The sequence below is a fragment of the Esox lucius genome, chromosome 25, assembly GCF_011004845.1.
Source record: "Esox lucius isolate fEsoLuc1 chromosome 25, fEsoLuc1.pri, whole genome shotgun sequence".
Taxonomy (NCBI): Eukaryota; Metazoa; Chordata; class Actinopteri; order Esociformes; family Esocidae; genus Esox; species Esox lucius.
The window spans coordinates 8,070,289-8,088,303 of NC_047593.1; positions in this window are offsets into that span (position 1 = coordinate 8,070,289).

An 18,015-nucleotide genomic window follows, 5' to 3' on the forward strand; every position below is an offset into this window, starting at 1 on the left:
ACCAGAACTACATTGGATGTGTTTTGCAGTACACATATCTCGTCCTTGACTGTCCCGAGGTGGAGTAAAGTTATAGTGTGTTATAGTGTGCAGACAAGCAGCTATGCAGTCTTTTTAGCAGGATTACAGAATATTTATTTGTGTGAATGTTCTGGTTGGACTAATTCACTATGGGGCATTTAAAATGAACATCTGGGCATCTATATCAGGTGCTCAGCAGTTATTCCAATAAAATAATCACATCCGTCACTGCCATCCTGGTGACACCCACAGCGACAGGGCTGTCAATGAAGGCTGTTGATTTACTTCTAAAGTCTAAATTTGAAAGCCTGACCTTCGATTAATAAAGCAGATAAGACCTGATAAGCGAGACATTTGCATCAAACAAGCACGAAAGGACAGATGACAGAGAAAAGCAATACAACTGCAATATCTTGCAGATAGGGTATGAAACAAGCATGGCTGTGTTGCTCCCCGTTCTTATAGAACTTGGATTTCATGCAACTTATCATCCACAAAACAATTCTCATTTTCTGTCGCTGCATTTCACGGTCATTATGTTCCACCTAGAACCATCACCTTTCCAAAGAACCTTTGAGCGACCCTGTTGGTGAACAAGTCTACCGACTAGACTAATTTATAAAACTGCATCATCTAGTTTCATAATGTTACTATCACTCTCAACAACTTGAAAAAACACAGATCTAACTTGTTACCCAAGGACAAAAAGCCTATATAATGCGTCAGCATAACATTTCTTGTGGATGGATTAAACACATTTTAACATGTACCAGAGGGATGGCAAGCATAGAGAAAACAAATGAACCTGACATACCTACTCATCTGTTTAATATGATGTGTATCTTATCTGCTCAGTTACAAATAAATGTCTCAAAACACGTTACCTTATAGGAAGATAATGACCCTAAACATACTGCTAAAGCAACCAAGGAAAAAAAGTGGAATGCCTTTTACTGACAATGTCACTCAATCCAGTTGTGCATGCGACTAGCTTGCTGAAGACAAGACTAAAGGCAAAAGTGTCCCAAAACAGGAACTGCAGATGACTGCAGTACAGGACTGGCAGAGCATCACCACGGAAGAGACCCAGGATCTGGTAATGTCTGCCGAACACAGACCCCAAGTAATAAATGACAGCGTTATGTTTTTGAATGAATTTGTCCAATTACTTTTGGTCCCATAAAATGGTGTTGACTAAATATAAAAAGTTCTGTAATTCTTACTCGGTTCACAAATGTAAATGCCCACAAATTACTGATGCTCTTCAGATTATCAACTGACAATCAATAAGATTTTAACCATCTATGTAAAATTAACCTTTATCCCTACTCTTACCCTAACCTTAACCCTCATCCTACAACCTTATTCTGAACTCTAACCTTAGCAAGCAGTTGCTTATCAACATATTTTAATACTATCAACAAACTACCTACTCTGTTGAACAACTACAGATGGAAATTGGGACTCTCAAATTAAAGTGTAACCAAGCACATTAACCTCTTAGTCATTGTTTCATTTCAAATTCAACATGCTGAAGTGCAGAACAACTAAACTTGTGTCACTGTCCAAATATCTATGGCCTCCTATGTTTTTATTCAGGCAGAAGATTTCGGTCTCCCCAGCCCTGTGGTGTGAAGGGGCTGTGATCTCAAATCAACTGCAATATGCATTTGTGACCTTGTGTACAACTCCCGAATAAAGTGATCTCCATCCTAATCTGACAACAGTTCCGCGGAGGTGTCACAGAGCAGGTGTCAGCGAGAGCCGCCAGACCAGAGTCGAGTGGAAGCGGTGGCAGAGAGTGAGAGCACCATGTGAATTATTCATGCCCTCCTCTCTCTGTCTGCCTGCCACGCTCTGATTACAGACCACTGAGCTCCTGTTCACAGGGCATTTGTAGAGACTCCCGGTTCAAGCTCGCTGTCCATATCTATACCACCACACAGATCACCGACCAGGTTTTTATTCTGACTTCTTCTATTTCATATTCTCTATCTTCTCCCTCTTGACTTTGTTCGTTACCCTTCTCTCTTTCTGTCTATTCCTCACCCATCTCCTTTTGGTTTGCGTCACTCTTTTCCTGCCCCCCCCCCCCCCCCCCCCGCCGCCTCACCTTTATCTCCTACTTCTTCCCTTCCTCTCTCTGCCTCTCTCTCACTCTTTGTGTGCTGTTCCAGGGATGGCTGTTTGATGTAGCTACAGTGGTATCCCACCATTCCATAAGCGGCAGGCAGTCGTGGGATGTGAACAGGAGGTTTGAAATCTCTGCGTGGGACGCTGGCCGGTGTTCTGACTGCTGGCTCCATCTACTTCTCATTACCTGGGAGCCTTTGTTGCAGCAAGAGACATTCCGGCACAGTCACACACAGAAAACTATGATTTGCAATACAGCAGCGGCCTCTGTCACAAAACTTGTCAAACAGAGATGTAATGTCAGATACGCAGTATTTTATGTTCCCCGGGGAGGATCAGCGAGTTATGCTGTCATAACACTTTGGGATGATTTAGAAAAGAAAATGAATGGAAGCCACAACCTGTGGTATTCAGAAATGACTCCCGAAGAGATGTAACAAATGCTAACATATGTGCGTGGCATTCTTAATTGTATGGCACAAAAAGATTGTTCATTTTCATGATATATGTTTTTAAATGAATGATAATAAAAGGCAGAAAAAAGTTGAGGGATCAGAAAAAGCTCGTGATGTAGGATCAGAAAAGCTAGCTAAAAATAATTTAGCCACGTTAGCTCCAAGAATGCTAACTTTCGGCAACTCAATACATTCAAGGCTCAATTTCCTCGTTGCTGGATACAGGGTACTATGAGGTGCTGAGGTTTATTACAAACCCCAAAACTCTCACCCATCACTATACCCTTTATATGAGAGTAGTCTGACCTTTAGCTCTATGGAGAATCAGCCTTTGGTACATTTTCATTTACAAGACCAGCTTCCGTTTTACTTATGTTCTTATAATGTCCAGCCGACTAATGATGAATAATGTCTGCACTCCCAAAACTGTATTTTGTTTTACAGTGCCTGAGGTTTGTACTGAATAAAGGGGGGAACATGTCTAGTACTATCCTCCCTTTACCTGAAATTATCTGTCAAATATTTAAAAATGAAAATATTCAACCACAATGGAAGATAAAATACATGGTGTATATCGGGTGCTGAAAATGTTTTGTTCTTCAACTTGCACTGTCACTTTGCTAGCCTATGTGAAGGACTGTGGTTTCCTGTATTTTTATGTTGGGATTGTAACATTTTACACACAGATATTCATTTGGCCAGGTTCCTCTCAGAGAAGAGAATTTAAAATCTCAAAAAAATTAAAATAAATAGATATATTGGTCAGCTAACAGTTATATGCTAATTTACATAAATTAGCATAATACAACTATGTTGGTGGCTGTAAGGCAAAGAAATTATGTATTCCATATTAAAATTTTAAAACTACTTCAACGCAGAATATTTGTAGATAATTTAAGGCATTTCCGAATCAAATCTATAGAAAGGTACCAGGTTAATAAGACGTCCAAAATGGACATGAATAATCCATCAAAACATTCATAAGGTAAGGCATACAAATACTTAGAACCATGATACTGGATTAGTTGGTGATTGGGAATATGTTACAAATACAATTTCATCATATAATCATAGGACTTTTGATGTGCTTCAGATTGAGGAATGCATATTTTACTTGACATAGACCTGATAAAGAGATGCTGCCGGAGTAAATGAGTCATGCAGGTCTGTATCCCTCTACAATCAAAAATTTGGTGCAAATCCAGACTTCAATGTAGAGGAAGAACCATAAACAAGGCAAGTTCACTGGTGATGGGTAGTTAACTGCTGAGATACATTTGGTGGAGTGCACAGAGTAAATTGTTCTTTGAGCTCTTTCGGTTGACAGATGCTTTTTCAGCATTCGTAGCCTAGGAAGTTGAAAACGTGTTCGCTGACACTGATCTTACTCACTGATTCTGTATGTAACAACAGTATTTGGTCTGTCATATACTGTAAGTGCATTAGCCATTTTGTCACAGCAGGTATGTGCTTCATCTGTCGGAATGTCTGTGGACAATTAGAATACAAGTTTCAGTAGATTTTCAGTAGATCACCACTGTGACTGTTTTCTTTGTTGCACAGCCATTATAAAGAGTCTGCGACTTTCTCAGCGTCCATTGTTGTGATTTCTGAGCTGGTGTAGCAAAAATAGCAAACCTGCCTGTGACAAGGCCATGCAGGAAAAACCTCTGGCAGAATGTATTGTATATTGTCACATTTACATCCATGTGCTACATTTTAAGTAAGCTTGCCATTACCTTATAAAAGAGGATGTTGTTCTGGGGATATTTTCCTGTAATAATGAATAAGAAGTAGCAGAAAATCTGAACTGTAATTCAACAGAAAAATGCTCAAAGATGCTTTGATGAGGAAGTGCTTGATTCTGTTGAACTATGTCAAAATGAGTAAGTTGCTGTTTTAAAATATTTTACCAGAACTAATCCCTAACAGCTGGTAAGTTTAGGAGAGTGCCAGAAGTGAAATGTAACATTTGTACCACATGTTATTGGATGTCGCTTATATTGATTGCTTAAAATGTATTGGCTTAACTCAATAATTAGTCACACAGTATCACTCAAGGTGTTTCCAAGATCATAATATGTTAATGTAACTCGGAAGATAATTATATCAAAAACAATAGGCATTTAGTATGTTCTGATCCTAAATCTGGGATAATTGTTCAATTGAAACCATGTTCAATACCACATAATTACATTTTTCCAATTAATTCTGGATTCTTGGCTGCTGGATTCTTCTATCCAATCATATGTATATATATATATACAAAATGTGAGTGTATATACACTCACCTAAAGGATTATTAGGAACACCATACTAATACTGTGTTTGACCCCCTTTCGCCTTCAGAATTGCCTTAATTCTATGAGGCATTGATTCAACAAGGTGCTGAAAGCATTCTTTAGAAATGTTGGCCAATATTGATAGGATAGCATCTTGCAGTTGATGGAGATGTGTGGGATGCACATCCAGGGCACGAAGCTCCCGTTCCACCACATCCCAAAGATGCTCTATTGGGTTGAGATCTGGTGACTGTGGGGGCCATTTCAGTACATTGAACTCATTGTCATGTTCAAGAAACCAATTTGAAATGATTGGAGCTTTGTGACATGGTGCATTATCCTGCTGGAAGTAGCCATCAGAGGATGGATACATGGTGGTCATAAAGGGATGGACATGGTCAGAAACAATGCTCAGGTAGGCCGTGGCATTTAAACGATGCCCAATTGGCACTAAGGGGCCTAAAGTGTGCCAAGAAAACATTCCCCAAACCATTACACCACCACCACCAGCCTGCACAGTGGTAACAAGGCATGATGGATCCATGTTCTCATTCTGTTTACGCCAAATTCTGACTCTACCATCTGAATGTCTCAACAGAAATCGAGACTCATCAGACCAGGCAACATTCTTCCAGTCTTCAACTGTCCAATTTTGGTGAGCTCGTGCAAATTGTAGCCTCTTTTTCCTATTTGTAGTGGAGATGAGTGGTACCCGGTGGGGTCTTCTGCTGTTGTAGCCCATCCGCCTCAAGGTTGTGCGTGTTGTGGCTTCACAAATGCTTTGCTGCATACCTCGGTTGTAACGAGTGGCCCGTCTGGCACCAACAACCATGCCACGCTCAAAATTGCTTAAATCAACTTTCTTTCCCATTCTAACATTCAGTTCGGAGTTCAGGAGATTGTCTTGACCAGGACCACACCCCTAAATGCATTGAAGCAACTGCCATGTGATTGGTTGATTAGAAAATTGCATTAATGAGAAATTTAACAGGTGTTCCTAATAATCCTTTAGGTGAGTGTATATATATATATATATATATATATATATATTTATACACACACATTTTGTCCAATATCCACAAAAAACACATACACATATTTGATTTTGACCTTTATGAAATCAGCTACAATGAGTCTTGACACAATCTCTTTGAAAAGCAGGGCAAAGGCAGGTACACTAAAGCAAGCGAAAAAAATTCAATTTATTTGTTTGTTCTCTTTAAAATGTCATTCATTCTCCTCTCGTACCTATTGACTGCCGTTACAACAGAACAGAGGTCTTATCTGTGGGCACTCATGAGTGAGAAACCACTCAGAATGCTCTTAGAATAACAATAGCTCTATTTTCTTTACTAGCTGAGTAAATATACAATGCAGTATTTGGATTTAACAGTAAATGCATGCCAACTGAACATGATAAACAATTTATATCAGGTAGGCAATAAAATAATACCCCTAAGTTTGATTTGTTTTAGGTCATGTTACATAGCAGAATTTCGCAGACACCAGGGTGGAGCTTAGGGCTTTTTGCAATGCTGTGCTGTATGGCATTGCTTGAAAAATCCATCATGTCTTAACCAATGCTCATGAAAAGGGTTTGGTTGTTTGAATGCCTAGAGATGGAGCTGTCAACTAATGCGTGGCAAATCAAAGATGATATTGTGAAAGTTAAAACCTTAGTGAATCTTTCATGATGGAACAGCTACAGGGGTGAGTCAACTTGTCAATACCTGCTTCTAAATCTCTGCTTACACCTGGTTCTAACACGTGTCTGTTGACCTGATCATGTCCGCATTCTGACTGTACCGATCGTAGTACTATTGATCCACCTAGTACTATTTTGCAACGATATCCTTGAATTGTCTATATACAAACTTGTCCCACCCTCTCAGATTGGCCAATAGTCACACTTTAGGCTACTTCTACATTTACTCTGCATTGCATCATTGCATCATCTTCCGCTTATCCGGGGCCGGGTCGCGGGGGCAGCAGTCTAAGCAGGGATGCCCAGACTTCCCTCTCCCCAGACACTTCCTCCAGCTCTTCCGGGGGGACACCGAGGCGTTCCCAGGCCAGCCGGGAGACATAGTCCCTCCAGCGTGTCCTAGGTCTTCCCCGGGGTCTCTTCCCGGTGGGACGGGACCGGAACACCTTCCCAGGAAGGCGTTCCGGAGGCATCCGAAACAGATGCCCAAGCCACCTCAGCTGACCCCTCTCGATGTGGAGGAGCAGCGGCTCTACTCTGAGCTCCTCCCGGGTGACCGAGCTTCTCACCCTATCTCTAAGGGATCGCCCAGCCACCCTGCGGAGAAAGCTCATTTCGGCCGCCTGTATCCGGGATCTTGTCCTTTCGGTCATGACCCAAAGCTCATGACCATAGGTGAGAGTAGGAACGTAGATTGACCGGTAAATCGAGAGCTTCGCCTTGCGGCTCAGCTCTTTCTTCACCACGACAGACCGATACATCGACCGCATTACTGCAGAAGCTGCACCGATCCGTCTGTCAATCTCCCGTTCCATCCTTCCCTCACTCGTGAACAGGACCCCTAGATACTTAAACTCCTCCACTTGAGGCAGGCACTCTCCACCAACCTGAAGTGGGCAAGCCACCCTTTTCCGACTGAGGACCATGGCCTCGGATTTGGAGGTACTGATTTTCATCCCCACCGCTTCACACTCGGCTGCAAACCGTTTGCCATTTACTCTGTATTTGTTTAAAACAACAGAAAGACTATTATGAAGACAGTATGTGCCTGTGTGAACATCCATACACAGAGCATATCCCATTTGGATTCATTCTAGTTGGCGTTCGCTTTGTAGCTAACTTAGGTACTTATAGCTCCCTTATATTCCTGTTTCTGTAAAACAACCACATTTCCAAAAAAGTTGGGACACTGTGTAAAATGTAAAGAAAAACAGAATGCAAAGATGTGCAAATCAATTAAAACCTATATACAATAGAAAATAGTACAAAGACAACATATCAAATCTTGAAACTGAGAAATGTTATTGTTTCTTGAAAAATATATGCCCACTATGAATTTGATGCCAGCAACACGTTTAAAAAAAGCTGGGACAGGGGCAACAAAAGACTGGAAAAGTTGTTTAATGTTAAAGAAAAACCTTGTGGAACATCTCACAACTAATTAAGTTAACTGGCAACCAGTCAGTAACATGATTGGGTATAAAAAGAACATCCCAGAGAGGATGAGTTTTTCAGAAGAAATGATAGGAAGGGGTTCACCACTCTGTGAAAGACTGTGGGCAAATTTAAGAATAGTTTCTCAATGTAAAATTGCAAAGAGTTTGGGGATCTCCCTTAATCTAGAGTACTTAATATCATTAAAAGATTCAGAGAATCCAGAGAAATCAGTTAAATTCAGTAGGCTTTATTGGCATGAAAGTTGCAATTTTGAACAATGTTGCCAAAACATTTTACAATGTAATAAGAAATAAGATTCATAAAATTACCATTAAAATCATGTTTAAAATAAATACTATTAAGAATTTAGTTATGTGTGTTTGTGTGTGTGGTCGTGTATCTAAGTTTATGTTGTATGAGTATTAATATTTGTATGCGTGTGTTGTGTGTGTGGTGGTGTATCAAGTGTATGTTGTATGTGCAAGAATATTTGTATGTGTGTGTTTTGTGTGTGCGAGATTACTCACTGTTTCTCAGTGTATGACAAAAGTGCACAAATCGGCCTGAAATATTTGATGTAGGTCCCTCTCCAATTATTATTTGTAATTTAGTCTGGTCATCCAATTCTTTAAAATTTGGTATCAAAATACAGAATTTTTCAAAATACTTCTCTCTTATGGAGGTGTATTTGTCACATTTCAGGAGAAACTGCATCCCTGTACACAAGGGACCGGAAATCCAATTTTGGATGGCAGTAAACTTCGGGGCCCTCAGGCGGCACTGCATTAAAAACAAACACGTTTCTGTAGTGGACATCACCGAATGGGCTCAGGAACACATCCGAAAACCATTGTCTATGAACACAGTGCGTCGCTGCATCCACAAATTGAAGTTAAATCTCCACCATGAAAAGAAGAAACCAGATATAAACAAGATCCAGAACTGCTGCCTTCTCTGGGCCCGAGCACATTTAAAATGGATTGAGGTGAAATGGAAAACTATCCTATGGTCTGACGAATAAAAATTTGAAATGCCTTTTGTGAATCATGGACGCCGCGTCCTCCAGACCATCCAGCTTGTTATCAGCTCATACTTCAAAACCCAGTGTCCATAAGGTTACGGGGGTGCATTAGCACACATGGCCCCTGTCCCAACTTTTTTGAAACTTGTTGCTGGCTTTATATAAATATAAGGATAAATGATTTGCACGTAATTGCATTCAGTTTTTTATTGCATTTTATGCAGCGTCCCAACTTTTTGGGGAATGGAGTTGTAGATTGTGTACACTAATTGTATCATAAGTAGTACAGATAACCTAATTCTCTGAATATTTATCTGGAACGTAGAGCATTTGCATAATATAGTATCTAGTCTTAAATCGTTGTACCGCAAGAAGTGTAAGAAATTATATGGATATAAAACCATTAACTATTAAAGAGTTGTTTTCAGTATTCAGCTTGTGTCAGAAGGAGAGGATCATGGTAGTTTGGAATGATTTGCTGATTGTGTGGGCAGATAAGAGACAATTTTTTTAGGGTCAGGACAAAAGACACAAATGAATGAGGTTCAAACAAGGCTAATTATTTCATTTTTGATGCTGTCATAGGTGAGTACTGGAACACAGTCTACTTGATGATAGCCAACCTAGATGTTTTTGCAAGCTAATGTAGCCTTCTGTTTACCATCAGTCTAATTCTTCATAATGAACACAATTTCCTAACCCTATATTTGGTTTAGAATTAAACACATTATGAGACACAATGAGCAATAATGATATTTCCTCCTGTTTTTTAAATTGTACTTCAGCTAGGTCCAAGCCAACACGTAGGCTTAATTAACTTTGTTTCGTATATAGTACAATCTTTCACCAAACCAGCACGGGTCCCGTCTAGCTTTTGAGAGTAGCAGTAGAATACCAGGAGCAACTTCAGAATAAGCTTATACATTGGCATGTTCTGTCGTCATGTGAGTCACAAAAATAAATCTTGCCAATCCAGCCAGCTTAGTAAACTTGAAGGATTCATGGATGATCACAGAGTTGTTCTCCATGGGATATGCTAACATTCAACCTCACACCTGGCAGGCCCCCATTCAACTTACCACAATTGGTTAAGAGGGGTTGCAGTGGAATATACAAGTGGATATGACAACTGAATTTAGGAACGGGAGAAATAGGTAGTTGCATTAAAATGATGCATCAGTGATTTGTACATCCTGCATCCTTTTTGTGTTAGGCTGTTTATGGTTTGTGCAGTCGCCTTGCAAAAAGTAATGCCCAGGCTTTCAAAAAATGTCATGTTGGCTCAGTAGTAGGCCTACTTGAACAGTTGAAATATATGCCTAAATCCCCAACTATTTGTTTTTCACTTTTCCCAAACTTAAAACCAAGAAAGCAACATAGTGGGTTTGCAACATATAGAAATGTGTGATTTCTTTCAGATTTTTAGTACTTCCAATCAGGTTTATGTTAGAATAGACACTGTTAATGTTTAAAATGCTATCCCTGGGAATAAGTGATGGTAAAATTAATAAGACAAAATTGCAGCAAGATGTGCCGATAGGGACTGCCCCTTACATTAGATTTGCTATATACACCAATCAATGTTAGCCGGCTAGTAAAGGTCAACAAATAATACATGGCTCTGCTGGACTGAAAAGACTGAAAGGACAGAAGGCACGTTAGTGTAAACAGTTAGGGCGGGTGGCAAAGTTATACCGTAGGATACACTTTGACGGGAAAATGATCCTGTCGCATTAATACTACATAAATGACCCTACTATAGACTTCAAAATGACCACAAACCCACTGGCAAGGATGAGGAGTGCATCGTGCAATGTCAAACTGTGCTGTGATTTGTATAGCACGTCATCTGAGTCATATTGACCCTCAATGCTCCACTCACACACACCAGAAAATGGCATCAGCCTACACTAGGTAACAGTGAACTAAAACATAAGGTTTCCAGCAAAGGTGGGCCATATCAATTGTTAGAACAATCTTGCCTCCCAAAATCTGGCTTAAAACAACACGCATGCTTTAACATTGGAGGAATGACTCATCACAAATTTTGAAGGAGGAATCACTTCAGTATAAGCTTTAGGCCTTTTCATAATAGTGCATATCATGGATTATTCAAAATCCGCTTGCTGGCATCTTGAGCCTGAAACGTAAATCCATCAAATATAACCAGTGACTCATTTCACCATCCCTGAAAGCAGTAACGTAATAGCAGGAAGAGGCTGTGTTTGCTTGGTTTCAGTACAGAAGTGTATGCAGGGACGTTCCTTGATTATTAAATCATTTGAAAGTATTTAATGACAGAAATACAGGAAAAACTCTTAAAAGATGAGCGTGTAGTGTTCCTGTCATAAATCCACTCTTGTTCTTCGATGTTGAGCTCCTTGGTACTCTGCTGTATGTCTCTTATGACTGGCACAACTTCAACCTCCCTCGTAACAGACAACCCCCTCGAGAACTTGCAGCCGATTACTTAACACAACATGGCGATGAACTCCATATTTCAGCCAAGCGCTCCTCCCTTAGTCATAACCTAGCCTGCAGCATCATCAAACATGCTCAATGTATATTAGCCCAGGGTGAGAATATATGTATTATTTGCCACTTGGTGAGCCTATAAGTCTTCAAGAGTACTGCTTATGTCTAATGGGGGCCATTTGTGTGAAGCTTTATCGCAGGTTGCGCAAGCGTCAAGGGATATATCCAGGAGATACTGTCTGAAGGGGGAATGAAGGAGAGAGGAAGGGAAATATGTAATTAAAATGCCAATCAGACAATGTGGTGGCTAGATAAGCCGAGCCGTCTCTGGAGCTAGCCCATGCGGCAATCAATAGTTAGGGCTTCATAAGAGTAATTTAACTTTTGGGTAGCGGCGAGAAGATAACAAAGCTGTAGAATGAAATCTCAAGGTTGGTGACAAACTACACAGTTTCTGTCAGAACAGCCAAAAAGTAGGGAAGTATTGGATGGCCACAGTGATGGATGACTCAATGCATACATCTAGCTTTGACCCATCAATCAAAGGAGGGCTACCGGCTGAAATGTTCTAGTCCACAATAACAGCGCGACCCTCTACGCCAGCCAGGAGAATGAATCTTGCTTCCCTTCTAGCCCTGGGTTCAACCCTCTTCAATATCCTTTAGAATGCTCCCACTGCGACTGAGCTCACCTATTGAAATAGACGATACTGGAGGACGGTCAACAGAAAGGTCTGTCAAGTTTAGAACATGTCAACCGAGCACTATAGATAGGCTTAAACAGAAAATGACACGCCATTTTACCCAGTTCTTCTTCCCAACTTGGTGGTATCCGGTCAAAGTTACGACCTTATGGGAGAAAATCCTAACAGGCATAGAGGTGTCAAATGAGAGCATACAGCATGTTCTCCGGTAAGCGACCTCACAAGCCATTCTGCTCCTTTTCACACTGCTGACTAAACACAGACTTGTATAGACGGCCATTTCTTTGACCAGGCACCCGGTCTGCCGGAGGTAGTCGTTAGAGCACGTTAAGAAAAGAGATACCTGGCAAGACCCCCCTATTGTATAACTCTAGACCGACTCTTTCCATGAACTGGAACCTCTTGGTCACGACCGCCTGTGACACGCCCTGGGAACAAACCCGGGTCGCGGAGGATCGTTGACACTGTGGTGTAGTGTCTTGGATTGCTGCACCAGCTGAAAGGCCTTTTCAATTGGTGCTTGAACCCAGCTCTATCCCGATCAAGCACAATAGAATTACTAGAGATTCTACCCCGAAGCATGTTATTTTAGCAGCAGTATAAATCTGCCACTACTAATTGGGTTGTCAAGGAGTAATTAGTCAACAAACTCAGTGTATGAGCCGTGAGGTACCCGGGCAACAATGTCAGCTGAGCCATTATGTTATTGACAGGAAGTATAAGCCTGGGGTTTATGGGTAGTCATGTTTTTTGACAACTTTTTGGAGGATATTGCAACTATGAGAACGGCACTGCTCAACAAAATACAACACTACACAGTTTAAGTGTTTAGTAAGATCCTAGTATGGCCATGTTTTATAGTTTCAGGTCAATTGAAAAAAATGTTAGTATAATTAGAATGATTTAGTATAGTCTAGATGTTGCTGAATGGAGTCAAAGGGTGTTAATACCAGACCCTTCTTAGATTTTTGACCCTCCCGCCCATTTTGCAACCCTAATCTCCACCTGAAAATTGGGTAATTCAACCAATCAAACGGAGCAACTGACCTCTGACATCACTGCTCATCGGCCTTAATCATAAGAGACGTTAAGTACTTCTCAGTCCGTTCGGTGGGCTAATGTTGCTATTAGAAAGCCATTACTCACAGGAGAGACCCAAATCTCTGACACTCCGAACAGCAACTGGTCCAGATCCCTCTCCGAGCCGTGTGACGGGTTAATTAGCATGCGTAATGCCCAGAGAATGGAACCCAACTGGCTGATGTGAATCACTGGGTATAGCGTACACAGACACATAAGTCAACATGGATATCATTAAGCATGTCAGTATGCATCGAACCTGCGTATGAGAAACGGTTAGTCCGCGTGCGTGTGTTTGTCCGGGTTTGTCTACTGCAAATAAATAATAAAAAATTGTCCCAGAGTAAGGGACATAGCACTATTTAATGTACTCATTACTAATGTCAGCAGGGACCCATTTTTGTCAGAAAAACATAAGGTCTCCTCAACACAATCTTGCAGGAGTGAATTTGAATTTCGCGGTTCAATCTACTTCCTCTGTATTGGTCTGTTCAAAAAATACCTCAAGTTACAGAATTCCTTATAGCCTAAACGTTGATACTGCCTCCCTAACACCATGGCGACTGGAGAACACAATAATAATTTTCGCATAAAAAAAGACAGCTTTTAAACAATAGTTACATTTCAAACACTAACATTGATTATGCCCCACGTGGTGTCCTGTGCCTGTCTGTAGTAATTACAAGCCAACACAGGAAAATGCTCTTTCACGTTTTGTTGCCTTGGTGCCACTTCCAGTAATGCACCCATGTAATTACAACAGATCTCACAAGTAAACACCACGTTTGCGTTTACCTCGCTTAAAACATACCAACAAACAATAACATTAACATACATTTACCAGTAGAACTGATTGTTTGCATTTCCTTTTGACGAGCTAATTATATACTTTTGTGGGTACTTAGCAAAAACGCAAGTTTTAACACACTATCACTTGCATTCAAATAAGAATGCATGCTCAACTATTCACAGAATATGGTAAGCATTGTACAATTGCCATTATAACAGCATCAACCACCCATATGTCAAAAGAGTAGGCTATACATTTTACAATAGATTACTACCTGTAGTAAGCAGTAAATTCACGCTGTTCAGCAAGAAGCAAGGCAAAGATCAACAGAATAAATTACTTAATTGCCGTTTGGGTCCTGTTATACTGCTGTGCTTGTGGTCCAAATGCGATTTGGAAAGATATTCTCTAATCCATATTTCAACTTGTTTCGCAAGCCAAGAAAATCCCAATATTTTCCAGCAACCACTGTCTTTCAAATGTGTTATACTGTAGCCAAATCTAGTTGAAACATGTAGGGCAATATCATAATGTAAAAAAAGTACAACCCATTGTGTTGATCCTTGTAAAGTTAGCTAGCTAGCAGTATCCTGAGACAGCTGTTCTTGGAGCCGTCCTGTGAACAGTATCACGTTTAACAAGTGTTTCTTACTTATACAGCAGGTGGTTCATAGCCCCTCGTAAAAATACTTACATATCCCTGCAGGAAATATCTTGAAGCTGCCACTCTCAGAGTGGGATGGATGCATTGTGTTAATATTGTGATGGGAGAGAAAATAGTGCTCAACATCATATACTGTAATCTTCATCATGAGCCTAGTGATGGGAAGTTCGACTCTTTCTACTGACTCGGATCTTGTCGAGTCGTTTAGTAAAAAGTTTTAATCTTTTGAGTAATTTTGTTCATTTGAGTCAGTAATGCTTACCCATCTCCAACCCCGGGGCCAATGAATGCTAATCGTCATTATGTCGTTTGTGTCTTTTCTACCTATGCAAACGCTTGTTTTACTCTATGATTAATTAAAAAATAATTAAAAAAAACAATAAAAAAAATCTAATAATACATGAATTACTATAGGCCATGTGTCCAGCAATCTGTTACAAAATGTATTTACAATTTTACTTTTTTGATAAACTTTTCTTTGAAAATTAAATGAATGAAACGAAACAACCATTAATTTGAACGTTAAAACTGAACGAGTCAGTTGTTCACAAGTCATTTTTACTTAGGTAAAGACTTGTGTATGATTTCCTGTGTTCAGGGTTTCATTACAATCAAAAATCTACTACATTGGCCTAATTATTTCAGACAAAGAGTCCAATTATCTGTTACATGTATTTATAATGCTACTGTCTTTGCAAAAGTAAAATGAACAGCGTATTCCGTGGTTGGGTAGAACTCCGCTGCCAGTCGTTCAAATGAACGAAACACCATTCAATTGAATGATAAAACTGAACAAGTCAGTCGTTCATGAGTCTTTTTTACTTAGACAAAGGCAGCAGATACATTTTCCTCTGTGAATGTACATTGATGTTGATCGGATAATTGATCTGGAGGACCGGGTATAGGAAGCAAGTGATCATGTTGTAGAAATCCGCTGTCAAACGTACCAATGAACGATACCATTGAACGAGTCAATAGAAAAAAGGACTTGTGAGTCCCGATTCACTAAAAAAGATTAATTCAAAACGAACAAATAATTCGTGAACTGCACATCACTACATAGGCCCATCACATCGAGTTAATGGAAGGATGGTTCAGTGTTGGACAAGTCAGAGATATTGAAATGCTCAGAGCTCTTCGGTCATATATATTTTTTTTACCGTATTAGATATAATTACCCACAATTAATGTGTAGAAAAGATCCCAAGGTCAGGAATAGTAATGGAGAATATGCAAACCAAATCCCCAGGTCCAAGTTAACCATGGAGAATCTGTAGTACTGATCCCAAGATCAGGAATAGCCATGGAGAATCTGTAGACAAGATTCCTAGTTTCAGATGCAAACGCATGCGTTATGGAAATGATTGCCATATGGTAGCTTTTACGCCAAATATTTATGAATGCTACTGCTGACAATAAATAGTAAACATATTTCTATATCATTGGTTTGAATGCTATGCCTTGTCAACTGTTTGCAAATGGATCCAATTGAAACAATGTCTTAAACAGAATTGGATTACTCAATCATCAATTATTGGCAAGTATATCCTTTGGAATACTGGGTTATGGCAAACTTAACAATAACAAATGACAAGCCGTTTAACCGTTCTGATCGCGTCTCTCCATTGCTGCGATGCTCGCTAGCACTGCCCGAAGCAGCAGGGCAAAATGACCCGGTAAAGACAAAAGTACCATAAAAAAACTCTACAGAAAAACTCCTCTACAGAAACTGTAAGCTAGCTGCAATTCTGTGACCAAGCAATGGAACTCGCCACAGATACATAGCATTTAGATAATATAACATGTTTTTCCAAAGCTTATATTGGAATGTGTCATTTATTTGCTTGAAAAAAACTGTTGGTATATCTTGAACAGATTCCCAGGTTGGGGTTACCCACAGGGAATCTATAAACCAGTTCGCCAGGTCTGGGTTTCAATGATAGGCAGTCCCTCAGAATGATGTAAGCAAATTACATGGTGTTTGATTATGTTAATGCAGTTCTGAAGGAACTGAGTAGGTATAAGCAGTATGGGGGCAGCTAAACACCTTTAGAACTATTTGAAAAATACCTACCTCCCCCTTCTGATCTAGGGAGTTTGGACCTCTTTGCCTTTGTATAGGTGAGTCTGAGAGAGACTGAAATCTCAAACCAATCAATTGTTCCAAATAAAAAGTAACTAAGTTTACTTACTCATTACTTATTCATTATATGGAAAAGTATGAAAATGAATTCAATCACTTCTGTCGGTCACACTGGGAAAAAAAACAACTGGCAGAACAGCAGTAATTTTTTTTTCCTTAGTTGGCATTCTATAAAGATAGCATGAGAGAAAGCTTAACCTTTAAATTGCCTTCTGCATTTGGTTAGAGGCAAATAAACCGGACTGTTAAATCCTCTTGTCATCCACATAGTTCACACAGGTAAAACAATGCAGCAAACTAGTTCACCATGTCTTTACCCTATATAGTGTTATTGTCTAAGACAGTGTTTCTCCACCCTGTTCCTGGGCGTCCCCCCGCCCTGCATGTTTTAGATCTATCCCTGCTCTGTCACACCTGATTCAAATGATCAGCACATTATCAGGTCCTTCATGAGCTACATCAGGTATGTTAGGGCAGGGAGAGATCTAAAACATGCAAGGCAGGGGGATGTCCAGGAGCAGGGTTGAGAAACACTGGTCTAAGAGGTGGCACGTCCTCTTCCGGCTGTGCCTGGTGAAGATTATAAGAATATATGACCTTTTGGGCCAAGTCAATGTTTTTACATATTTAGCATTATTAGTGTTGTGGGGCAAATGCACCCTCCTGTACTGGCGTTGGTCCAAAGACCCAGGGAGGGGGGGGTCAGAAATACGAATCTACTGGGATACGAATCTACTGGTCAGAAATAAAAATTGGATGTTTAATTTTCAGACTGATGTATTCTCCCGTACTACGGTAATACAATTCGTGGCGCAATGGTGTGTGTGCTCATTGAAAACTGTCCGTATCCCACATTTATCTTGCCATTCCGGTATGCTTTGTATTCAACCAATAATCCATTGTTGGATGATAAAGGCGTGTGGATGGAAACAGTAAGTGGCGTTTCAATGGAAAACGTTTTGTAAAGGTGATCAGGATACGATCTTGTGTGGTGTTGCTTCGAAGTTGGTGATGCCACGTGTCAAACCACAGCTGTAATGGGCAACCAAAAAAGATTGTACTTCAATTATACTTCAAATAATTCTACCAGTTGCTGCTAGTTTACG